An 18721-nucleotide genomic window follows, 5' to 3' on the forward strand; every position below is an offset into this window, starting at 1 on the left:
GGAAAGTGAATCTTTAAATCTCAGAAAAGAGAGAGCCACAGAAGGGAAAGCCCAAATTTTGCATATAGTCTCTATACAAATTTCTGGTTGATTCTGGAGTTACATGTACTATACATGTGCAGTGCAGACTATCAGTAGGAAAGCTAAGGCTACAAGAAGTGACTGAGATTACACCTTCTGCCTACCACAGGGAAAACATGGTGTGAAATTGGAGTTTAACCAAGTTCACTTCCTATAGCAAAAAAGCCAAAACTATTTAAGGTAACATGACAATCTATAGCCTATGAAGTATGTTAATAAAATGTCCATGATGCAATTAAAAATTATAAGAAATAGGAGAATACGCAACTCCTATAAATGTATTCAATGATGTAAATTAAACTATGTTTCTAATAAACAGGCAAGACAGAAATTTCAGTGGAGAAATAAAAACTACTGGAAAACAGAACCAAATGGAAATTCTAAAACAGAAACCAGATAATAGCTGGACCAAAAGAATTCACTTAACAGAAGACTGGATATGATTGAAAAAAAAATAAGTAAATTCATAGACAGATGGTTATTTTCTAATATCATAAGTTACCTGATGGATAATATACCAAAGGTAATTCATGGGGATGTGGGGGCGGGGAGCTAGAGGGACAGAAAAGAATGGCACAGAAAACAATCTGAAGGGACTTCAAGAAATATCTAACACCATATTTTTCTTTTCTCAAAATTGTTTTAGCTATTACAATTCCTTTAACTGTGTATATAAAATTTAGAATCATCTTCGTTCTATCTACATAAAACCTTGCTAGGATTTTGATAAGAATCACATTAAACTTATACATAAATTTGGAGAAAATTTACTACATTGAATTTTCTACTCTATGAAGGTGGTATATATGTTCATCTATGTAGCTCTCCTTTGATTTCTTTCATCAGAGTTTTATAGTTTTCATCAAACAAGTCCTGTGTACTTATTGTTGAATTTATACATAAATATTCATTTTTTTGTTAAGTGGGCTCTATGCCCAAAGTGGGGCTTGAACTCATGACCCTGAGATCAAGGGTCACATGCTCTACTGAATGAGCCAGCCAGGCACCCCTATAAATATTCATTTTTAAGTGTATGTAAATGGTATTATTTTAAATTTCAGTTTCTACATCTTCATTGCTCATTTATAGAAATACAACTGATTTTTGTGTCTTGATATTGTATCCTTTGACCTTGCTCAAGTGACCCATTCTGGTAGACTGTGTTGTTTTTCTGTCGATTCCCTGGGATTTTCTAGGTAGACAATCATGTCATCTGTAAATAGGCACAGTTTCACTTATTTCCCAATGGATTGCCTTTAAATTTCCTTCTCTTGCCTCATTTTGCTCTCTAGGATTTCCTATACTATGTTGAATAAAATGGTGAGAGAGCACATATGTTTCTTGTTCCCTATCTTAAGGGGAAAACATTTAGTCTTTCCAACATTAAGTGCAATATTGGCTTTAGGTTTTAGGTAGAGGCTCTTTAGAGGAAATTCCTTTCTACTTCCAGGTGGCTGAGATTTTTATATCATGAATGGGTACAGAATTGTGTCAAATTATTGTCATTCATCATTCGATACAATCATGTGATTTTTTTCTTTTGTTTGATAATATGTGGGTAGTATTGATTTTTGAATATTGAACCACCCCAGCATTCCTAGAACAAGCCACACTTGGTCATTGTGTGTATTTTAAATATATTGTTGGATTTACTTCCCTAATATTATGTTGAAGATTTCTGGATCTATATGGTCATGAGGAATGCTGATCTTTGCTTTTTGTTTTTGGTTTTGATTCTGTCCTGCTTTAGTATCAGGGTGATACTGGCCTCATAAGATGAAAGGGAGGTATTTCTTCCTCTTCTATTTTCTGGAAAGGGTTGCGTCAAATTGGTATTAATCCTTCTTTAAACTTTTGGTAGAATTCCCCAATAAAAGTATCTGGGCCTGAAGATTTCTTTTTCAGGGGTTTTTAAACTATGAACTCATCTTCTTTAATAATTAGTGAGTTACTCAAATTATTTAATCTTGAATGAGTTATAGTTGGTGTCTATTTAAGGATCCGAAATTTTACTACCTTTGCATCTTATTTTATGGCTTTGATCTATCAGTGGTTTTATGTCTTAACCTGTCCATTTGGGTAATTTATGCCTTATTAGAAAATGTACTGATCCAATCCCATCTGCTCTCCATTTTTCAGCTTTCTCCAAATGTTCTTGTTCTCTGGTGATCATTTAAGTTATAGGGGTGTGTGTGTGTGTGTGTGTGTGTGTGTGTGTGTGTACACATATAAATAAGCACATATATATATATATACATATTATGTATATATACACATGTATATATATGTACACATATTCAGTGGAATATATTTTATATGTTTTTTCAGTGTTTCGCATTTTTTAATGGGTGGAAAAGTAACTTAATTAGCCTATTCTGCAATTTGATCAAATACCCTCTGTATTTGTTCTTTTAGTTTTCTCAGTATCACCGTCCTACTTCTTTCTCTCTGGTAAAGTAGGAGTTCTCAAGTCAATCCTAAGTATTGACTTTTTTCTAAAAACCCTCCTGATTCTCCTGGTAGTTGGATGCTTCTTTAAAATTTTGATCCCATCATTATCATTAACATTATTATATTGTTCACATTGTAATGCAATAATGCTTTTCCCACATTGATATACTTGTTAGGCTTTGAACCCCTTGATTCTAGGGATCATGCAATTTCCAGTTTTTAATTACTAAGTAAAGCTATTTTAAGACATCAAGGAGTCAACATATGTATTATGCAGCGCATAAATGTTAACTTATCTAGTCCATTTTCTCGTGATAACTGCATAAATGGATGCATTTTAATATTACTTCACAGATTTTAAACTTAGCCAATATATTAAATCGTTATTTTCTTAATCTTATGCTGAATAACTACAAACAAGTAAATAGTTGCCATTAAAACAAATGTCTTCTTGGTTCACCTGGGTGGCTCAGTTGGTTAAGCCTCTGACTTCAGCTCAGGCCACGAGCTCATGGTTCATGAATTCGCGCCCTGCATCTGGCTCTGTACTGACAGCTCAGAGCCTGGAGCCTGCTTCAGATTCTGTGTCTCCCTCTCTCTCTGTCCCTCCCCCGCCTGTAGTCTGTCTCTCTCTCCCTCTCAAAAATAAATAAATAAATAGCCTTTATCTCTAAAAAAAAAAAATGTCTCCTTGAAATGTGGATTGTTTACTTGTTTATAGTACAAGTGTTTCATAACCAGGATAAAGGCTTTAGTAAACCACCAATGACATTTATACAGTAATAGCATTATGACTAGAATTCAGTACATGCATTTGATTTCTCCATGAACCATATGTTCTCAGTTATAATGAGAAATGGCTCAGTCACTGGGTAATTTGGCATTTGCTTAGTCAGTGCAGAGTTCTACGTGAAAAGTAGAAATTAGGCTCTTACGATTAATCTCTTACTTTTGTACTCCATTATCCCTAATATTTAGCTTTACCTGAGCATTTCATCTCATTATATTTGATGACCATGTATGAAAATAAAGCAAATTAAATATAAATTTTACTAAATTGGTGCACCTGGGTGGCTCAGTCGGTTAAGCACCTGATCATGATCTTGCAGTTTGTGGGTTCAAGCCCTGTGCCGGGCTCTGTGCTGACAGCTCAGAGCCTGGAACCTGCTTCATGTTCTGTGTCTCCCTCTCTCTCTGCACCTCCCCGCTCATACTCTGCCTCTCTCTCTCTCTCTCTCTCTCTATGAAAAATAAACATTAAAAAATTAAAATAAATTTTACTTACTTGGATTAACTGATAGGAAACTATATTTGAAGTTCTAAAAGGACCAGAACATAAGTTTTGACAATAAATAACATAGTCAAATATTTTTGTGGTACTGATTTTAATGAGGTTAACAAAGTGAGGCCAATTAGAAGGTTTAAGGTCCTTGCATTAATACATATATATGAATGAAATGTGAATGATACTAGTAAGATACTTGAAGCAGAGTGATGTCTTGAGCAGGTTAAAAGATGCTCCATGTAATCTTTTTATAGAATTTATTTGGCAATACATTTTTATCACTAGAGGAAATTTAAACAGTCTAGGCAACCTCTCATTTAAATTGTCACAAAGTATGACTTTGAGGAGTCAAAAAGATAAATAGTAAGTACATGACAGCATGTTTATTAAAATTTATAATAGTTTATCTGTATCTTTACCTGTTTTAAACATGTATAAACTGTAGTACACTAAAATAATGAAGCTAATATCATGTGCATGCTTAAAACAGGTAGGATCAATACTTTCAATACATTTTTAAATTAACAAGGCTTTAATAAAACAAAAGCCTGCCTAGCCTAAGAACCTGATGGAATAGCTTTTGAGAGCACTCACATTAGACTCCTGTTAAAATCTTTAATTCTGTTAATATTTACAGCTGCGGAAGCATAAAGCATCCCAATGAATAAAAGAGCATTATTTAGTTCCCCAAATAGTCACCTTCAACAAGAAAACAAATCAGCCCAATTTAATAAAAATTAGTAGTTTTCTGTTTTGTAAATGTAATATGGAAACCTTTTATTGGTTTTTTTCTAATTGACATTTATGTTTATAATCCACCACCACCACCACCACCCCCCCACCCCACCCCCCCCGCCACAGAGAAGCTCTTCTGTTATATTTTAAAATGCTGCAGGGTCTACAGATATGGTGGTATTAGCAAATGCTCCAGAGACTCATTGGGTTTGAATGTTAATGGCTCAATAATTTATTCAGTGGGTGCCCATGGCCACAGTAGTTGACCTCCCTGAAACTTTATTTACTCATCTGTGAAATAGGGTTGTAAAAATTTCTGACCTCACTGTTGTGAGCATTCTGTGAGAAAACATTTGATTTGTGATGAATACGTTTCTCATGTACTGAATGTGGAACTTTGGTAAGGGTAGAGCAGGCATCGAGGAGTGCAAATTAAAATGGAGTCAGGTATTGGCTTGTTTATAGGACTCCACTCCCATTTGAATGGTTTCCCTTATAGGTAGAAAAAATAGAAGAAAACTGTTCAGATAATAACACATTGCTTTGAATCTAAGATCCCAGCAATTATAAAATATGCCCCAATATGAGAGAACTCAAAAGGTGATAAAACATGGGTCTTAGAATTGATGACTTTTTGGTAATTGTTAATACATATTGAGCACTTACAATATATGTTAATGTTCCAAATGTTGTACACATAATAACTTATTTATCCTTCACTTAAAAACTCAAGTAACTACTATTGTAATCTGTGTTTTGCAAAATTAAGTAACTTCTCCCAAGGCACTTAGCTAATACAGACAGCTGAGCCAACCAGGGAGGAGCCCCGGGCATTGAATTTACCTACACCAAGCCACTGCCCCTCCCAGGAGAAGCACATCTGGCCTGACATTCTTTCAAGTAAGAGTCAAGGGTAGGAGAATTGAAGAAAGGGGAAATGGGGGATAAGAACAGGTATCATTTCTGTTTGTACATCACGCTCAAGTGTCTATTAAATGCATTACTTATTTATCGATAATACCAAGTGTTAGGAATGCTGAAATAAGTGTAACCTTTTGAGTTTAGGAGACTTGAAACAGAGTAAAGTATTACAATTATTCAACTGGAAAAAATACTTCACTGAGGGGCTACTGCAAATCCCCTGACAATGATCAGTGTTTACTGTCTCTGTAGTTTTGTGTTTTCTAGAATGTCATATAAATGGAATCCTACAGTACAAAGCCTTTTCAGATCGGCTTCTTTCACTCATCAATATGCAAATAAGAACCACCCATGTCCTTGGTTTGATGGTTCATTCCTTTTTATTACTGAATATTGTTCAATTGTTTGGAAGAACCATGGTTTGTTTATCCATTCATCTGTTGAGGATATCTTGGTTGCTTTCAGGTTTTGGCAATAATGAATAAAGCTGATGTAAATATTTATATGCAGGTTTTTGTGTGGATGTAAGTTTCCAAATCAGTTGGGTAAATATTATAGGTGTAATTGCTATACTGCATGGTATGACTATGTTTAGATTTGCATTAGTTTCCTTTTCTTAGCTTGATAACTTAAGCTAAATCACCGAGCCTTAGTTTCTTCATCTGTAAAAAGGAGATAAACAGGTATTAACTCAAAAAGCTGTTGTGAGATTTAAATGAACATTTAACACAGCTCTAAACTCAGTAAGGATTAATAAGTGCTAGGTTAAGTCTATTTTCTATTTTTTATTTTATTATCAAATATAAACTGATGCTTGATACTCAATTAAGAAACCCAAAACTTGTCCTGACACCACTCTCCCCAAAGTCCATCAGTCAAGAAGTCATAACAAGTCCACATATAAAACCTCTCTTACATTTATTCATTATTCCTCCACTTCCTCAGTCAATGGCTTGGGTGTAATTTTTTTTTCACTTGGATTACTACAGATCCTACTACCTATCTCTATGCCTTCTTGTTCATCGTATCCCCATGTATTGTCCCTGCTACCTATTCCCCAAAGCTGACTGTATGTGCCTAGAACAGTGCCTGACACATGTAGGCATTCAACAACTATTGGCTGAAAAAATGAACACATTATCCTGCAACTAGTGCCGACACCTTCATTCAATGCTCTTTGTAAATAATGAAAATTAATGATAATTATGTGTATACATGTACATATAAATGTTTACAAATATTGTGACAAATTTCCATCTATGCATCCTGCATTATAGCCACTTCAACTGAACTTCACATCTCTGAATTTGTCACTCACTTTAATTCTTCTGTGCCATTGCCTACGTTGTTCTTCTCTGAAACTTTCCTTCTGTATCCTTTCACTCAATGGCACATCCTACCCAGAGCCAGATTCTGCTGGGTGCCCTTCCCATATTCTTCTATCCTACTGCTCATCAAACTTTAATGTGTGTATCAGTCACCTGCAGATCTCTTTTAAGATGCAGTGTGATTCAGTAGGACTAAGACTTCTGCATTTCTAACTAAAGCTCTTAAAACATGTTGATGCTGCTTAAAAGATGTTGAACCTGACATACAGTGTTATAGTTTGTGTTCTTCTTGGCTATCTCCACTAGATAAGGAAATTCTCTAATGTTATCTCTTACAGAAATTATCACAATAACATTGTTTAGTAAAGCACCTAGGAGTATTAGAAGAGACACTACACTGCAAGTCAAGAGATCCGGAATCATCTTTGCCTGTTTTTTGCTACTATGAAAATTTAATTGTGGAACTAAACATCAAATGGACCCATAAAGGTACCTCATCTGTCACTGGTATTGAAAATAGATTTCAGATTTAATTTACTTTCTCATTTATTTTCCAAATGTGTAGTAGCTATTAGATATATGTAATCACTAGAAAAATACACACATTGCATGATGTAAATTCATCTTCACCTACTTCTAATACTCTTCACCTAGTTCCAATACTTTTGACTCTTTTTGCACATAAATCTTTTGTTTTCAGCTAAATAAGGCCCTATTCTATGATTCTGTTCATGTTATCACTTTCATACTCAAATGCTTAAGCTAATATTTTTTAACTCTATTGTTTCTGGTGGGAGGTAATAGAAATGAAGAGTAAAACAAAACATTCAACACATTTCTAAAATATATTAATGTTTCTTCTAATTTATAAGTATATTACAGTTTTTCTCTAATTACTATAGCTTCTTCCTAAGTTTTCTCTACAACTGTACTGAAAACACTATTTTCTTTTTTTTAAGTTTATTTATTTATTTTGAGAGAGAGATAGAGAGCACGTGGGGGAGAGGCAGAGAGAGAGGGAGCCAGAATCCCCAGCGAACTCCATGCCATTGGCAGAGAGCCCAATGTAGGGCTCAAACTCACAAACTGTGAGATCATGACCTGAGCTAAAATCAAGAGTCACATGATTAACCAACTGAGCCACCCAGGCACCCCACTATTTTCATTTGTATTTTTCTTATGTTGGTCATGAGAGTGTGACATAGTGGTTTAGTTAATAAGATTTTATTTTGTCAATACCCAGTTCAATCACTTAATGATTGAAATTTTGGCAATGAATAGTGAAGAGTACAGTAGGGCTACAATCCCAACTAATGCCTACAGATGAAGTTACAGGGGTCCTAGAGTAGAAGTTGATGAGAACTTCTATTAAAGGATTAATTAAGGATAATAACAGAGAGAGGCCAGAGACAAAACCAGCCAGCAAAACAGAACTTTGAGAATCTCCCCACTCCTCACCACACACACACACACACACACAATTTCCAGGAATATGGTAAGATCCCTTTACAACAGAGTTAAGATCATGATATGGATTTACTGTAATTTATACACAGACTTTTTTTGACTTTGAAAAGAGGCAGAAAGCAGGGCACATGGTTGGCTCAGTGGGCTGAGCATCTGACTTCAGCTCAGGTCACGATCTCGTGGTTTGTGAGTTTGAGCCCCACATCGGGCTTGCTGCTGTCAGCACAAGAGCTCCATTTGGATCCTCTGTCCCATTCTCTCTGCCCCTGCCCTACCTGAGTGCATGCTCTCTCTCTCTCTCTCTCTCTCTCTCTCTCTCTTTCTCTCTCAATCTCAAAAATAAATAAACATTAAAAAATTAAAAAAAAAGAAAAGAAGCAGAAAGCTACAGATTTCCCTCTCTGGGATAAAGATAACCAGCATAACCCTTGCTAGACATAGAAAAGAAAAAACAAAGGAAGTAATTAAGTTGAATTCAAGCCTTTTTCTTATTAGCCACCAATTTACAAAAAACCCAACCAAATAAACAGACCTTTTTAAAGTGATTGTTCCTGATATATTTTGCACCACCGGCATGCTCTATCACTCTTACATGCTTTTGCAGATCGTACTAAATGACTATGGATTTTCTGATCCAGAATTCCTACTTGCTAAAGTTGACCAGTTAGTTTGTATTCCTCCCTTGAAAGAGCTCCTCAGAAGGAAAGAGTCCATGTTAATTCATTAATTCATTCAAATATTTTCAAGCCACTGAGAATATGCCCAGCAGAGTGGTAGGTAGAGACATGAAAGTGAATGAAATAAAGGCCCCACCCTCCTGAACTGACATTGTATTAACATTCCTAACAGGGCTAAAGTAGAGTTGAAGCTGCACCAGCATTCTCCTCGAAACTAGAACAAGCAATCCTAAAATTCATATGGAACTACAAAAGGCCCCCAATAGCCAAAGTAATTTTGAAGAAGAAGACCAAAGCAGGAGGCATCACAATCCCAGACTTTAGCCTCTACTACAAAGCTGTAATCATCAAGACAGCATGGTATTGGCACAAAAACAGACACATAGACCAATGGAATAGAATAGAAACCCCAGAACTAGACCCACAAACGTATGGGCAACTAATCTTTGACAAAGCAGGAAAGAACATCCAATGAAAAAAAGACAGTCTCCTTAACAAATGGTGCTGGGAGAACTGGACAGCAACATGTAGACGATTGAAACTAGACCACTTTCTCACACCATTCACAAAAATAAACTCAAAATGGATAAAGGACCTGAATGTGAGACAGGAAACCATCAAAACCCTAGAGGAGAAAGCAGGAAAAGACCTCTCTGACCTCAGCCGTAGCAATTTCTTACTTGACACATGCCCAAAGGCAAGGGAATTAAAAGCAAAAATGAACTACTGGGACCTTATGAAGATAAAAAGCTTCTGCACAGCAAAGGAAACAACCAACAAAACTAAAAGGCAACCAACGGAATGGGAAAATATATTTGCAAATGACATATCGGACAAAGGGCTAGTATCCAAAATCTATCAAGAGCTCACCAAACTCCACACCCAAAAAACAAATAACCCAGTGAAAAAATGGGCAGAAAACATGAATAGACACTTCTCTAAAGAAGACATCTGGATGGCCAACAGGCACATGAAAAGATGTTCAACGTCGCTCCTTATCAGGGAAATACAAATCAAAACCACACTCAGATATCACCTCACGCCAGTCAGAGCGGCCAAAATGAACATATCAGGAGACTATAGATGCTGGAGAGGATGTGGAGAAACGGGAACCCTCTTGCACTGTTGGTGGGAATGCAAATTGGTGCAGCCGCTCTGGAAAGCAGTGTAGAGGTTCCTCAGAAAATTAAAAATAGACCTACCCTATGACCCAGCAATAGCACTGCTAGGAATTTATCCAAGGGATACAGGAGTACTGATGCATAGGGGCACTTGTACCCCAATGTTTATAGCAGCACTCTCAACAATAGCCAAATTATGGAAAGAGCCTAAATGTCCATCAACTGATGAATGGATAAAGAAATTGTGGTTTATATACACAATGGAATACTACGTGGCAGTGAGAAAAAATGAAATATGGCCCTTTGTAGCAACGTGGATGGAACTGGAGAGTGTGATGCTAAGTGAAATAAGCCATACAAAGAAAGACAGATACCATATGGTTTCACTCTTATGTGGATCCTGAGAAACTTAACAGAAACCCATGGGGGAGGGGAAGGAAAAAAAAAAGAGGTTAGAGTGGGAGAGAGCCAAAGCATAAGAGACTGTTAAAAACTGAGAACAAACTGAGGGTTGATGGGGGGTGGGAGGGAGGGGAGGGTGGGTGATGGGTATTGAGGAGGGCACCTTTTGGGATGAGCACTGGGTGTTGTATGGAAACCAATTTGACAATAAATTTCATATATTAACAAATAAATAAAAAAAATTTAAAAAAATTAAAAAAAAACTGAGAACAAACTGAGGGTTGATGGGGGTGGGAGGGAGGAGAGGGTGGGTGATGGGTATTGAGGAGGGCACCTTTTGGGATGAGCACTGGGTGTTGTATGGAAACCAATTTGACAATAAATTTCATATATTGAAAAAATAAAAAAAAAGCAGCTTTCAGCTCTTTCATAGGATATAGAAGGAATAGCATGATGATTATGGTCCCAGATACCCTTTCCACTCTAGCCTTACGGGAAGAAGCTAGCAATCATTGGTATTTGTGCTTGAGCTTATAATTCTAGCCACTTGTCCCAAATTCTTTCCTGATGGTAGATAAAGGGGAGATGACACACTGCCTGACTACAAATAGATCCACGGATATTTCTTATACAGTAAAATCTTGGTTTGGAAGCATAATCTGTTCCAGAAACATGATTGTAATCCAAAGCACTTGTATGTCAAAGTGAATTTCCCCATAAGAAAGAATGGAAACTCAAATGATTCATCCCACAACCCCAAAATATTCATATTAAAATGATTACCATACTGTAATATAATACAAAATAATAAAGAAAATACAAAATATAAAGAAAAAGAAACTGATTAATCTGCGCTTACCTTTGAAAACCTTCCTGACTGGTGTGACGGAGATAAGGGAGAGGAAGGTTATTGTTTAGAACGACTTTCACAATCGCTAATGGAATCCCTGCTATCTATTGGCTCAGTGGAATCTCTTTCTGCATGGGGGCCATTGTATACACTCGTACGGATGTTGACTACAGTACAGTATTAATAAACTCTTGCCATATATTGTGCTTAATGTAACAGACAATAAGGCAGCAGAAGAAAGGGTCTCTATCTGCAGGCAGCCGGACCTAGAATGAAGCAAAGCATTCTTAGGCTTACTCTTGTCTGGAAAAGCAAAGGACTGTCCATAGGTGCTTTGAAGGGACAAAAAATACAGTAGTGCCAGTTGTGGGCACCTTCCAATGCTCTGAAAAATCACTGATTTCTGTCAGACACACAGCATGGGAGATGAACACCCACAATCCCGCAGCAAGTGAGTGAGCAAGAGAGAGAGAGAGAAAGAGAGTTCCGATCATGTGACATTTGGCATCATGTACTACTTGTGTTGCAAGACACTGCTTGTTTATCAAGTTAAAATTTATCAGAAATGTTTGCTTGTCATGCAGAACACTCACAGAACAAGTTACCTGCAATCCAAGGTTTTACTGTATTTCCTTCCAGATTACTCAGTTTCTACCATAGAAGTAGTTCTAGCTGCCTAATGTTTTCAATCAACCCAGTACCACTTGCCCAACATTGTGTCTTTTTTCCACATTCTTTGGGTTCATTTTGTTAGAACACCCTCACTTATACAGTTACTTCATAAAGTTACAAAAACTTCATGATGTTTTAAAAATGTTTGTAAGTAGGTTTTTTTTTTAACTTTTTATATATGCAGAAGAAATTGTCACAGACAATCCCCAGTTCCCATAGTGGCTTTGAATTAATTTGAGAACTGAAGTTAAAACATGTCATAGAATAATTAATCTACTACTCATAAGAACAGATGATCCTCATAATTGGCTCTAACTGTGTATATGTAAATAATCAGGGGTTGAACATAGGGACTGATGACATTCTTTTTTAATTTTTTTTACATTTATTTATTTTTGAGAGAGTGAGACAAAGTGAGAGTGGGGGAGGGCCAGAGAGAGAGGAAGACACAGAATCTGAAGCAGGCTCCAGGCTCTGAGCTGTCAGCACAGAGCCCAATGTGGGGCTCGAACTCACGGACCGCGAGATCATGACCTGAGCTGAAGCTGGACGCTTAACCGACAGAGCCACCCAGGCGCCCCGGGACTGATGACATTCTATATAGGACTCTCTTATCATAAATTCAGTGTTCCTGATCACCATAATTATTTTCATATTTCTATAATTTTTTTAAAAAAGTTTAATGTTTATTTATTTTTGAGAGAGACTCAGAGTGTAAGCAAGGGAGAGGCAGAGAGAGAGAGACAGACAGACAGAAAGACAGATTGTGAAATAGGCTCCAGGCTCTGAGCTGTCAGCACAAAGCGGGATGTGGGGCTCGAATTCACGAGCGTGAGATCATGACCTGAGCCGAAGTCAGACTCTTACCTGACTGAGCCACCCAGATGCCCCAATATTTCTACATTTATTAAACATGGAAAACGCGATTAACAATTTTCAGCTCTAAAAATTCCTTTGCCATTCAAAGCACAAACTCCCTAGTTTTTGTTTTAGCTTTTAAAATCTAAGAGGATGATCTCACAATTCTAAATCCAATCAGCTGATCAGTCTGTTTCATTACACTGACATGGGTTCCTGTTGGTCCTAATCTTTTTTTTTTTTTTAATTTTTTTTTTAACGTTTATTTATTTTTGGGACAGAGAGAGACAGAGCATGAACGGGGGAGGGGCAGAGAGAGAGGGAGACACAGAATCGGAAACAGGCTCCAGGCTCTGAGCCATCAGCCCAGAGCCCGACGCGGGGCTCAAACTCACGGACCGCGAGATCGTGACCTGGCTGAAGTCGGACGCTTAACCGACTGCGCCACCCAGGCGCCCCGGTCCTAATCTTTATGTGAAACATCAGGCTCACAGATTTTTTATTAATAACTAAAATTAACAATTAGATTTCTTAGAGAGAGGCAAACGAAGAAAGAGACTCTTAACTATGGAGAACAAACTGATGGTTACCAAAGGGGAGGGAGTGGGAGGTGAATGGGCTAAATAGGTGAGGAAATTAAGGAGGGCACTTGTTGGGATGAGCAGCCGGTGATATATGGAAGTGATGAATTACTATATTGTACACGTGAAACTAACATAGCACTGTGTTAACTGGAATTTAAATAAAAATTAGAAAAAAATACTCCTCCATTTCCAACTAAAAAAAGTAGATCTCTTAATACACTGAATTTTCAAAGATGACAATTTAAGAAATGCTGGCACCACTTAGCCCTCCATAAACAAAAGAACACACATTCATAGAACACACAACACAGATTGTGACATAAGGTAGCATACAACTCCTAAGGATGCTTTCACCTAAATTCAATGTAAAAATAGTGAAGTGTGCTTATTTATAACAGTTTCTTAGGCCTACAATAAAGGTTATGGTAACTGCTAATGCCACACTGGCTTACAGACTCAATTAAGCTGCCCCACATTCTCAAACAACTACTTTTAGTAGCTACATTTTGGTACTATCACTAGTGCAATTATAATTGCTCTACAAGTTACAGGAACTTTTTTTTCTAGGCATAAAAGGAATATTCCAGGTCTAATTTTAAGAACTGGCACTACCAAGTATGGTACATATTCAAAGACATCAAGAAGGAAGTTTGAGGCTAAAACAAGCAACTCTATCTTTCAGAGGCACGAAATTCCAGAATTATGCCTTCTCTTCCCATAAGTTAAATTATTGTTTTGTGTTCTAGTAAATATCAAACATCTTTTGAGTAAAAACATATTAAGCCTATTTTGTCAACAGTAACACTGTGGTTAAGTTTTAGATTATTTCCTAGTACTAAATAAATAAAGGCAACATGAAAAAATTCATCTATCTCGGTCCTCGTATGTGTGTGTGTGTATATATATATACATATATATATATGTATATATATATATATGTATGCATATATATATATATTTTTTTTAAGTTTTTATTTAAATTCCAGTTGGTTACCATACTTAGTCCTTGTATATATTAAGTGCTTAAAAAATGTTTGCTCAGTGAATTGAGTAAACTCTTATTTTCTGCCTGCTCTATGACTGGCACAATACTAAGAACCAAGGAAACAAAATTATCTAAAAGGTAATCCCCAACATTAAATGGTAGAGGTAAACATATGTACCACTATGTAGGTCAGTCTAGCAATACGTACAGAATTCTACTCAAAACAACAAAAAAAGAATTATTTTGAGATGTGTGTCAGAGGAAACAATAATTGATTTGGTCCTTGAAGTAGCAATGGACATATATATTAAGGTTGAATGCATAAATCAAAAACAGAATAATTCTAGTACATATTCTAGCTAATTTTCAGATCTAAAACTTACCTTAAGCTGGAAGAAACAGAGATATATCTTAACTCCTTGTTTTATAATTGTCAGAGTAAACACTGAAAACAAATCTCACCTACTTCTAATTAGCAGATTCATGTACATTTAAAACAATTAACTATGGCAAAATACACGTAACATAAAATTTACCATCTTAACCACATGCAGGTGCATAGTTCAGGAAGGTTAAATCCATTCACATTGTTGCTCAAAACTCAAACCATCTGCAAAACTCTTTTCATCTTGCAAAACTAAAATTTTATACCCATTAAACCATAACTCCCATTTCTCCCTCCCCATATTGCCTAGTGACCAACATTCTACTTTGTATCTCTATGAATTTGACTACTCAAGGTACCTCCTCTAAGTAGAATGATACCATATTTCTCTTTTTGTGACTAGCACACACAAAATGGCTTCACTGGTGAATTCTACCAACATTTAAAAAAGAATTAATGCCAATCTCTTTGAAACTTTTCCAAAAAATTAAAGAGGAAGGAATTCTTCCAAACTCATTTTATGACTCCAGCATTACCCTGAAACTAAAGCCAAACAAAGACACCATAAGAAAATAAAACTACAGGAAAATAACCCTGGTAAATACAAATATAAAAGTGATCAGCAAAATATCAGCAAACTGAATCCAACATCACATTAAAAGGATCATTCACCACAGTCAAGTGGGATTTACCCCAGGATACAAGGATGGTTCAACATAAGCCAATCAATACGATACATTGCATTAATGGAATGAAAGAAAAGAATTGTATGATAATCTCAACACACACGTAAAAAGCATTTGAAAAAATTCAACATCCACTGATAATAAAAACTGTTAACAAATTAGACATAGAAGGAACTTAATCTCAATGTAAAAAGACCACGTATGACAAGTCTACAGCTAACATCACACTCACCTGTTAAAAGGAAAGCTTTTCCTCTAAAAGCTTTTCCTCAGGTAGACCCACAACCATATGGCCAACTAATCTTTCACAAAGTAGGAAAGCATATCCAATGGAATAAAGACAGTCTCTTCAGCAAGTGGTGCTGGGAAAACTGGACAGTGACATGCAGAAGAATGAACCTGGACCACTTTCTTACACCATACACAAAAATAAACTCAAAATGGATGAAAGACCTCAATCTAAGACAGGAAGCCATCAAAATCCTCGAGGAGAAAGCAGGCAAAAACCTCTTTGATCTTGCCCACAGCAACTTCTTACTCAACATGTCTCCGGAAGCAAGGGAAACAAAAGCAAAAATGAACTACTGGGATCTCATCAAAATAAAAAGCTTCTGCACAGCGAAGGAAGCAATCAACAAAATTAAAAGGCAACTGACAGAATGGGAGAAGATATTTGCAAATGACATATCAGATAGAGGGTTAGTATCCAAAATCTATAAAGAACTTATCAAACTCAACACCCAACAGACAAATAATCCAGTGAAGAAATGGGCAAAAGACATGAATAGACATTGCTCCAAAGAAGACATCCCGATGGCCGACACATGAAAAAATGCTCAACATCACCCATCATCAGGGAAATACAAATCAAAACCACAATGAGATACCACCTTCCACCTGTCAGAACGGCTAACATGAACAACTCAGGCAACAACAGATGTTGGCGAGGATACGGAGAAAGAGGATCTCTTTTGCATTGTTGGTGGCAATGTAAGCTGGTACAGCCACTCTGGAAAACAGTATGGAGGTTCCTCAGAAAACTAAAATAGAACTACCCTACGACCCAGCAATGGCACTACAGCATTTATCCAAGGGATACAGGTGTGCTGTTTCGAAGGGACACATGCACCCCCATGTTTATAGCAGCACTATCCACAATAGCCAAAGTATGGAAAGAGCCCAAATGTCCATCAATGGATGAATGGATAAAGAAAATGTGGTGTGCACACACACACACACACACACACACACACACACACACACAATGGAGTAATACTTGGCAATAGAAAAGAATGAAATCTTGCATTTGCAACTATGCAGATGGAACTGGAGGGTATTATGCTAAGTGAAATTAGTCAGAGAAAGACAAAAATCATATGACTTTAGTCATATGAGGACTTTAAGAGACAAAACAGATGAACATAAGGGAAGGGAAGCAAAAATAATATAAAAACAGGGAGGGGGACAAAACAGAAGAGAAGAAGAGACTCATAAATATGGAGAACTGAAGGTTTTGGGAGGGGTTGGGGGAGGGGGATGGGATAAATGGGTAAGGGGCACTAAGGAATCTACTCCTGAAATCCTTGTTGCACTATATGCTAACTAATTTGGATGTAAACTTAAAAAAATTAAAACTTAAAAAATTTTAAAAAAGCTTTTCCTCATGAATAAGAGAAGGTACCCACTCTCACCACTCTTATACAACATAGTACTTGAAATCCTAGGTAGAGAAGGTACCCACTCTCACCACTCTTATACAACATAGTACTCGAAATCCTAGGTAGAGAAGGTACCCACTCTCACCACTCTTATACAACATAGTACTCAAAACCCTAGGTAGAGAAAAATAAATAAAAGGTATCAGAATTGGAAATTAAAAAGTAAAATTCTACTTGCAGATGACATGATTTTACACATAGAAAAATCCTAAACATTCAACCAAAACAACTGTTAGACCTAATCAATGAATTCAAAGAAGTTGCAGGATACAAAATTAACATACAGAAATCAGTAGTATTTCTGTATATCAACCATGAGTTAACTGTAAAAGAAATAAAGAAACCAATCCCATTTGCAATATCATAAAAAACAATATAATACTTGGAAATAAATTTAAGGTAAAAGATCTCTCATCTGAAAACTCTAAGATTTTGATGAAAGCAATCAAAGAGAACACAAATAAATGGAACTGCATCCCATGTTCATAGATTAGAAGAATTAAGATTGTTAAAATGTCAGTACCACCAAAATCCATCTAAAGATTCAATGCAATCCCTACCAAGATTCCAATGGCATTTTTTACATCAGTAAAAAACAGACACTCCTAAAATTTATATGGAACTGCAAAAGACCCTAAGTAGCCAAAGAAATCCTGAGAAAGAAGAACACAGCAGGAGGCATCACATTTCCTAATTTCATGCTATACTATAAAGCTATGATCATCACAACAGTTTGTTACTGGCATAAAAAACAAATAGACCAATGGAATAGAATCAAGAACTCATAAATAAACCCATATATATATGGTCAACTAATATTTGATATGGGAGCCAAGAATACTTAAAAGCGTACACTTGAAACTAATGTAACACTCTAAGTTAACTAATTGGAATTAGAATAAAAACTCTAAAGGAAGAATCTTCAATAGAGAAAAGACAGTTCTTTCCATGAATGGCGTTGGGACAACTGGATATTCTCATGTAAAAGAATGAAACCGAATCCCCCTGATCATGCACCACTCACAAAAATTAACTCACAATGGATGAGAGACTTAAATGTAAGGTGTGAAAGCAAGCAACTCCTGAAAGAAAACACAGAAACAAAGTTCCTTGACATGGGTCTTGGTAATGATTTTTTGAATAGGACATCTAAAGCACAAGCAACAAAATTATAAATGAACAAGTGAGACTATGTCAAACTAAAAAGCTTCTGCAAAGCAAAGGAAACCATCTACAAAGTAAAAAAGACAACCTGTGGAACAGGAAAAAATATTTGTTAATCATTTATCTTGTATGTGGTTAATATCCAAAATATATGAAGAACTCATAAAAAAAACAACCCCTCCAAAATAATAATAACCTGAATAGACACATCTCAAAAGAAGATATACAAAAGGCTAATAGATACATGAAAGGATGCTCAACATTGTTAGTCATTAGGGTAATGCAAATTTAAACCACAATGAGATGTCACCTCACATCTTAGAATGGCCATCATTAAAGAGACAGACCTAA

Source organism: Lynx rufus, unplaced genomic scaffold (genome assembly GCF_022079265.1).
Source record: "Lynx rufus isolate CCGP_SWC_20201006 ecotype Redwood Valley unplaced genomic scaffold, mLynRuf1.p SCAF_14, whole genome shotgun sequence".
NCBI lineage: Eukaryota > Metazoa > Chordata > Mammalia > Carnivora > Felidae > Lynx > Lynx rufus.